General features: G+C 35.8%; 1 long non-coding RNA gene across 1 annotated transcript; it reads right to left on the bottom strand.

Annotated features, from left to right (window-relative positions):
- Positions 1–6,738: 6,738 nt before the first annotated feature.
- On the bottom strand, positions 6,739–7,404 carry LOC105717190 (uncharacterized). Its single transcript, XR_001107466.1, has 2 exons — positions 7,347–7,404; positions 6,739–6,964 (listed from the first exon to the last, which is right to left on the bottom strand). It is a non-coding gene; the product is annotated as an uncharacterized LOC105717190 (long non-coding RNA).
- Positions 7,405–7,820: the final 416 nt, after the last annotated feature.

Genomic DNA, 7,820 nt, shown 5'->3' with positions numbered 1-7,820 from the left:
TAAGAAAATGAACACAGGACAGTGTGTTTAGAAGATGACAAATGAGAGAGAAAAGCTGTGAGAGAAAGGAAGCCAAAATGTCCAGTTTCTGTTTACCTTGATTCTCCTATCCTCTTTAAAATACCTAAATTGTGAAATATCCAATAGATGGAGAAAAAAGTAATAAAGCAGACATATAGAGTACCTGCTTTAGTTTCATAAAAAGGCCCTAAGATGACTGTGGACTTAGGAAATCTGCAGAGATAAAAAGAATCATCTTACCACTACAAAGTAGGAAAGGTTTTCCCGATATTGACAGGAAGAGAAAACAAAAATTAGAAGGAGAGAGATCAGTAGTGTTCAGGATGGCAAAGCCATACTCATAGAGATCTCCTCAAGAGAAACATCTAATGTTGGCAGCAGAGGACACCCATGGCCTCTAGTTGGCCATGAGGTGAACCCTGTGACCCATACCCGGAGCTATGGAAGAAATAAACCAGCACTTGTAGTCTGCCTAAGCTCCATCTGAGCACCTGGAAGGGCCTGTGCTCACTATCCTTATCCTTGTTGTCCAGCAGCTCTTCCCTTCTCTTTAGTAAATATCACTCATTGATTACCCAGGAGCAATGGGCGTCTATGCCCTCTGGCTTTGCTCTTCCTAAAAGGTACTGGTCTTTGTACTGAGATACAGTCACTAAAACATAATCTCTTTTCTTCTTCATGGTCCCGTGAGAGAGAAGAATCATAAGCCGATGGGAAAAATAAAGAATAAAAATTATAAATTCTGTGACTGCAACATACTTTCTTTAAAGCCTACCTTTATTCATTCAGTACATGATTATTTAGTGTTGTTATGAATTAGGCCCTGAGCCAGCCATCCAGGAAGACACATCTTGAGCAGTTGTGTATGATGCATGGCATAGCACTGAATTTCTTCACTTTTATCTTTTCTGTCAACTCTGAAAACTGCCAGTATCTCCATTCCTTACTTTAAGCAGCTTCCTTAGCATTTAAAACTCAGTCCTTTTGATCCTGCTTCTATATATTGGCCCATAACAACTCTGCAAGTTACACATTTTCTCTTTTGGTGTGGTCTGGTATCCCTGCCTTTTAATTCTGCTGTATCGCTGTCTGCAGGGCATGACAGTTTCTATTGGTTTGGGAAGACATTGTATAACACTACAGCTGATGTTTATACCATTCTGTGTAGTCGCAGACAGAGGATTTTGGCATAATGATCTCTTTAGTTACTTGTTATTCTTGTCACCACTTTATCAGCATCTGTCAGGCAGGGACACATGCCGTCTCTGTTTTGTATGACATGACTGTCCTGGGTATCTCACGATGATACCACAATCCCCACAGGCAAGCACTTAACACTGATCATGATGCCGGTGCTAAGACCTGCTCATCAACCTTTCATGAATTACAAACATTTCAAGTTGGAGTCACATTTTATTTTTAATATGTTTTCAGAATGCCTTGAGAACCTTCAGCATGATAAAATCCTATCGGAGTTAGAGCTGCTTTTGTTGCTATTCTGAGCAATCAAATGCATTGAGTCACCCTTGAGTGACTGTGATAACCATGGCATTTCTAAAGAAAATGCTGAAGCTTTTTATAATGCTGGCTTAGGGGCTGTTCACATCACAAATTCCATATATATATATGTAGGTTTATATGTATATATATGTAAATGTATAGGTAAGATCAGATACCAAATCGTAATAGAGATTTTAAAAATATGTCTGATTTTATAAAATTGCATTTGATATAAATATGTAAGTATATATATTTATATATGAGATTTCAAATTTATATAAATAGCATTCTTTTCAAAATGAAATCTTATAAAATCAGACATATTTTTAAAATCTCTATTTATTACCATTTGATATCTAATCTGACCTACACATTTGAAACACAAAACATATTTGATAGTTCATTTCTTTGAAATTTTAGTTATTTCCAAAATAGCATTTTGTAATTGTAGTTGTGTTTGGCCTAAGGGAAATTCAGAGATTAGCCATATGGTCTATTTAATTGGTCCCTTGGGTTTTACTCTTCAGAATGTGCATTAATATAAAAACAGGCAATACACAAGAAGAACAAGAGGCATCAGGAGATAGCTGAAAATGTACTGCTCAGAGTCGGAGAGTTCAATTTTCAGTCCTATACTTAGTAAGCATGTATATATATATACATGCCTCTCCCTGCCTTCATTATGATAATTTTTTTCTGAGAAAAGACGACAAAATGTGTATGTGAGAATATACATGATAAAATATGAACATGACAGAAATCACTATTATTATTGTCATTTGCTGAAAATTGTTAAACACACTTAAACAAGCAAATAATCCAACTAGGGATAACATCTGAATTTCACTTATTTTTAATGCACCAAAAAAATTTGAGAAAAATTATTATTTATCCACATATCCATACATTGAATGATGTATAAGATAATGCTAAATCTGAAACTCATTTTTTGTGACATACTTTTATTCCTACTCTACAGTAATTCACCAATTAACTCTCCCTGTCCTTGTACACAGAATCCAATTTAGTTTGAGTGGCCAGGTCTGGTCTCAAGAGATAGACTGGATCCATACTAATTATGGTTATCTAGTTTCACCTGTGGTGGTGATATGGTTAAGGACTAGACATATGACATAGCCCTGGGAAAGGGATGAGAGAGAGAGACAGAGAGGTTGACTCCTGGGATCTTTCTATTTATTTATGTTTAATTTAGCAGAAATGGGGTATTGCTCCATCACCCAGGCTGGGGCACACTGGCACAATCATAGCTCACTGCAGCCCAAGCAATCCTCCTATCCTGGGTTCTTGGGGGCATCAATACGCCAACAAGTCAACTCTTTGACTTCTAGTCACTCAATAGCTTGCTGAGTTACAAAGCAAGACCTTGAAATTTAGGTCAATGTTAGCTGGATTTTTTGTTTCTTACAGCTGAAGGCATCTGAAATCAGTGTTGTTCTGATCCTACACTTTCTGGCTCCCTTAGACCCATAAATACTCAATGGTCACCTATAAGACCTGGTAGTGTGGTTTTTTTCCTCTCTGGCACAGTGATTGAAAACTTTTCGAATTATTACTGCCTTGATAGCCTGGAATCTTGACTGACTCTGATAAGCAGAACATTATCATCTAGCATGAATAGAATGTAAGTCTTTGTTACTGCAAACCACATATATTTTGGACTTTGTTATTGCAGTATAATCTAGCTTGACTTGATTGATATGGGACCCTCCCACAAAAATGTTGAAATTTTGCCCCTTGTCCCTCAGAATGTTACGTTATCTGGCAATAGGGTAACTGAAGGTTAATCAGTCATAATTCAAGAATATGAAGTCATACTGGAGTAGAATGGGTCCCTAATGCAGTATGATTGGTGTTCTTATAAGAAAAGGGAAATTTGGAGACAGACACACAAGGAGAATGCCATGTGATGACAGGTATATTGAACTGTTGCAAATGCAAGCCAAACAACACCAAGGATGGCCAAAATATTCTACAGAAGCTAGCAGGAGGCAAGGAAAGATTCTTCCCAACAGGTTTCAGAGACAGTATGACTCTGTTGATACTTAATTCAGGAATTCTATCTCCAGAAGTGTAAGGCAATAATTTTCTGTTGTTTTAAGTAACCTGGTGTACAGTATGTTGTTATGCCAGCCTTAGTGTAATAAAATCAGATAAAGCAGGGCTGTTTTTATTGTTATTGTGTTATTTTGTCTTCACTCTTTGTAATCATGATATTAATGTCCTGTAGAAAAGGCATAATGGTCATGGCCATTCCCACCTAGTAATTCTTTCAATAGGACTTAGGAAATGTACTAACATAGAAAATCCTTAAAGCCATTTTTTACAGAGTAATGACTGATTGGGGGTTTACATAATAGTTTTATGTAATCTGGGTGACCAAAGTGATATCCATATCTCTCTCTCTCTCTCTCCCCCTCCTCTGTATATATGTATGAATGTATATGTATGTCTATACACACATAGTTACATAAAACTACATAGACATATATAGTTACATAGTTATTTTTAGAGCCATTCATATGAAGAAGTGGTCAAAGAAGTGGTTCAGGTTAGAAATCTTCCCTCAGCCTGGGTTTCCCGGAAGCAAAACAGTCCAGGTTTCCTCAGCAACACATCCTAAGCATTGGCAGCAGCTCCATCCCACGCAGTGTTTGTCCTAGGACAGATTTCTTGCCTCTTTGAACTATTGTTATTAACACCCTATACCCTTGTCTCTATGGGCACTGAATTTATCTCTGATATTCAACATCTAGACCTCATCCTAGCTTATGCTGACCTAATCACACTTTTCTCTGAGGACCTTCTTTAACTCTGCTTCATGCTTACTTCTGATTGCTCCCTTTTTCTTGGATCTACTTAAGAGTAAAAGTAATTCATCTATTTTGCCATTACCCTGTACTTCTCTGAAAATCATGATGTATTCCTCAGGCTTTACACCAGGGAAAGGGAATTCTAGAATCAAGAAAACAATGTATTTGTTTTTATTTTTATTTTTTCAATTTTAGATTCAGAGGGTATATGTACATGTCTGTTACATGGGTATATATTAATAATAGTGGATATTGAAATTCTAGTGTACCCATCACTCTGATTTTTCTTTTCTTTTTAGATCATCTGACTCTAACCCAGGCTGGAGGGCAGGAGTGTGACCATGGCTTACTGCAGCCTTGACTTCCTGGGCTCAAGGATCCTCCCACCTTAGTCTCCTGAGTAGCTGGGACTACAGGTGCCTGCCACCATGCCCAGCTAATTTCTAAATTTTTTTGTAGAGACAGGGTCCCACTATGTTGCCCAAGTTGGTCTCAAACTTCTGGACTCAAGAAATCCTCCCACCTTTGCGTACCAAACTGTTTGGATTATAGGTGTTAGCCACTGCACCCGGCTCACCCAAATAATATTAAACATTGTACCCAATAGATAAATCTTCAATCCTCACCCTGTTCCCACCCTCCCTACTTACGGAGTCCCTAGTGTCTATTATTTCCATCTTTATGTCTGTATATACCTATTGTTTAACTTCCCCTTACAAGTGAGAACATGGAGTATTTGGTTTTCTGTTTCTGAGTTAGTTCATTTAGAATAATAACTTCCAGTTTCATCCATGTTGCTGCAAAGGACATAATTTTATTCTTTTTGCATGGGGAATAAAATTTATTTTTGTTTTTAATTCTTAGTGCTACATCCTAAAAGACACATTAATAGTTTATAACTAGTTGGATTTTCTGTCAGCAAAAATAAAATAAGAAATAGTAACAAACAAGTAACAAACTAGTTAATGTTCAGATATTTGTGATCTATTAACAAAGATTTCAATATTATATTTAATAGTTACTATTTTACAGTATTTTCACACAAGACCAAGCCCTACCTAATTGGTTCTTTTTATATACCAATGAGAAAATTCAGATTTTAAGTTCAGAAACCAAGATTATTTTTAAATGTCACTTTTATTTTCTACAAATGAATATGAGACAATAATTAGATGTTACTACGCAAGATTTTGTGATTTATGTTTGGCAACTTTCTTTGTTGCCAATATTTAGAAAGCAAAGGCTTCTTTCTGCATTTCAGCTCGGTATGATTCATCTAGAATCACAGTCTGTGGATGTGGCCTTTCCCTTCCCAGGACTGAGATTTCTTGACCCTTCTTTTATATTCTGATGAACAGGAGTGCTATTCAGTCATATCTTCACTGATTTGAGACCCTGAGAAATGTGGCCTCTATTGAAGACTAAAAATAATTTTTAAATAGAGAATGTTTGTAATTTATCTAGACAGAAATCAAAATGTTAGAACTTGGCAGAACCTTACATATTTCTACTTCCTTTATTAGTTTTAATTTAGATAAATTACTTTAGTGACATTTTATAAAACTTCTACTTTCTAGATGAAGGAAAGATGTTATTTGGCAAGTGACTGAGATGCCTATGACTTGAATAGAAGATTTCCTCGGGGTTTCCTAGCACAGGAGTAGCTTAAGATATTGAAGAAGTTTGGCCCAGAGAAGAAATGATTTTGCTATTGGTTAATATTTTGCAGGTTATTTATAAGTAAGACTTGATTTTTTTCTCTGAACAGCACCAATAAGACAGGATGAAGAAAAGAGGGAAATTGTTACCCAAATTATGTGATTTCTGTGAAATACAATAGCATCCTTTTGAAATATTGTACTTCCTTATTATGTGACTTGTCCAGATCAAAAATGAAAGATCATTCTTTAGATAATATGAAGATGTTATTCTTTCATTGGATGGGATATTGGACTAGAAAGCTACTAAAAGGCCACTGAATGTTCTGTCATTCTTCGAAAAAGACTTGGCTAAACTATTTAAATTGATAAAGTAATTGCTGTAAGTGAACTCTGCTGGTGGAATGGGCATGAAGAGCGCATGTGTGGTCTGAGGGAAAGAGCACAGACTTTAGGATCAAATCCACCTTGCTCTGGGCAACTTTCTATAGGTTTCACATGATGTAAGGATTTCAACATCAGTAAAACTAATAATGCCCACCTTTCAACATTTTATAGTTGACAAAATTGCAACTATTAATTATAAATTAATTATATGGTAATATAATGAAATAAATCATCTTCTCAAATAAACAAATGTCATTAAATGACAAAAAATAAATCAATTGGCAATAGCTTCATGATCTTGCTGATTACATGAGGGTACTCTTTTAAAAAATTTAACGTTATTTATTTTTTAAACTTTTATTTTAGTTTCAGGAGTTCATGTGCAGATTTGTTATACAGACAAACTCATGTCACTAGGGTTTGCTGTTAATGGCACTGTGACATCCATGACTCCCCTGCCCCGTTTAGGCATAGGAGCTCTATTGAAGTGGAAGAAAATGCCTTTGCTTTGTGCATTGTGTTTATCTTCGGTATTGCTCTTTCTGTTCTCTTGTAACAACCAGTTACCTAGGAGCCATTTCAAAATGAAGCCAGACTTTAAAAGCTATTAAGTAAATCATTGACAAATTCTTCCAAATGGTACATAGGTGTATACAAATAACTCTACTCACAAACTCCAAATTTTCCCAAGTTGAAACTATCATTTTAATCTTGCATTATAGCCAAAGGTGAATGAATCAAAGAACTAATATCATTCTGGTTAATACCCATGGAATGTCAACTAAGGAACACATACTCTGTCCAGTTGTGTCCCCTTGTTCAGTTTGCCTGTTTAAAAAAACTCATCTCTTTCTGTATAACTCTGCAATACTTTTCTATTGGCATCCTTTGAAGTTTTGCTTTGACTTTGTAAGAAACAGTTTCGACCCAGGATGGGCAACATTCTTACCCTTAAATTTGGCATCCTAAATGTCATCTCTGACCCTGATCAATCTGTCTTAGGAATCTGGTTCTGATTCATGCTGCTGTCTTTTTATAGGCAGCAGAGCTGGGATAGAACTGATGCTTCCTCAAAATGGAGGATTAAGACTATTTGGAGGTTAGGGGAATTGGTAATAGCCCTACAGTGTTATGGGTAGGGATTTGCATATATTTGAGTTTGAAAAGAAAATAAATGACCAGATCTCTAACATTTGAATTCTTGATCTGATTTCAATGGCTGAATCAGATTAAAAGCAGAAACAAAGAAAACACATTTTAGGAGAGATCATGCCATATTGTTCTAATAGAAAAATTTAACAGAAGAATTATTCTAATTATTTTGGAAAATTTTTTTACAACAGATAACCTTTTAAGAATCCTAGGAATAGATGAGGGAGTGTAAATACTTTGAAGTGGCAATACTTCTATTTCTGACTTCCAG

This window comes from Aotus nancymaae, unplaced genomic scaffold (assembly GCF_030222135.1).
Source record: "Aotus nancymaae isolate 86718 unplaced genomic scaffold, 86718_ANA_hifiasm-v0.15.2.pri h1tg000017l, whole genome shotgun sequence".
Taxonomy (NCBI): domain Eukaryota; kingdom Metazoa; phylum Chordata; class Mammalia; order Primates; family Aotidae; genus Aotus; species Aotus nancymaae.
The sequence above is the reverse complement of the archived record's forward strand: the minus strand, read 5'-3'. Positions and strand labels throughout refer to the sequence as shown.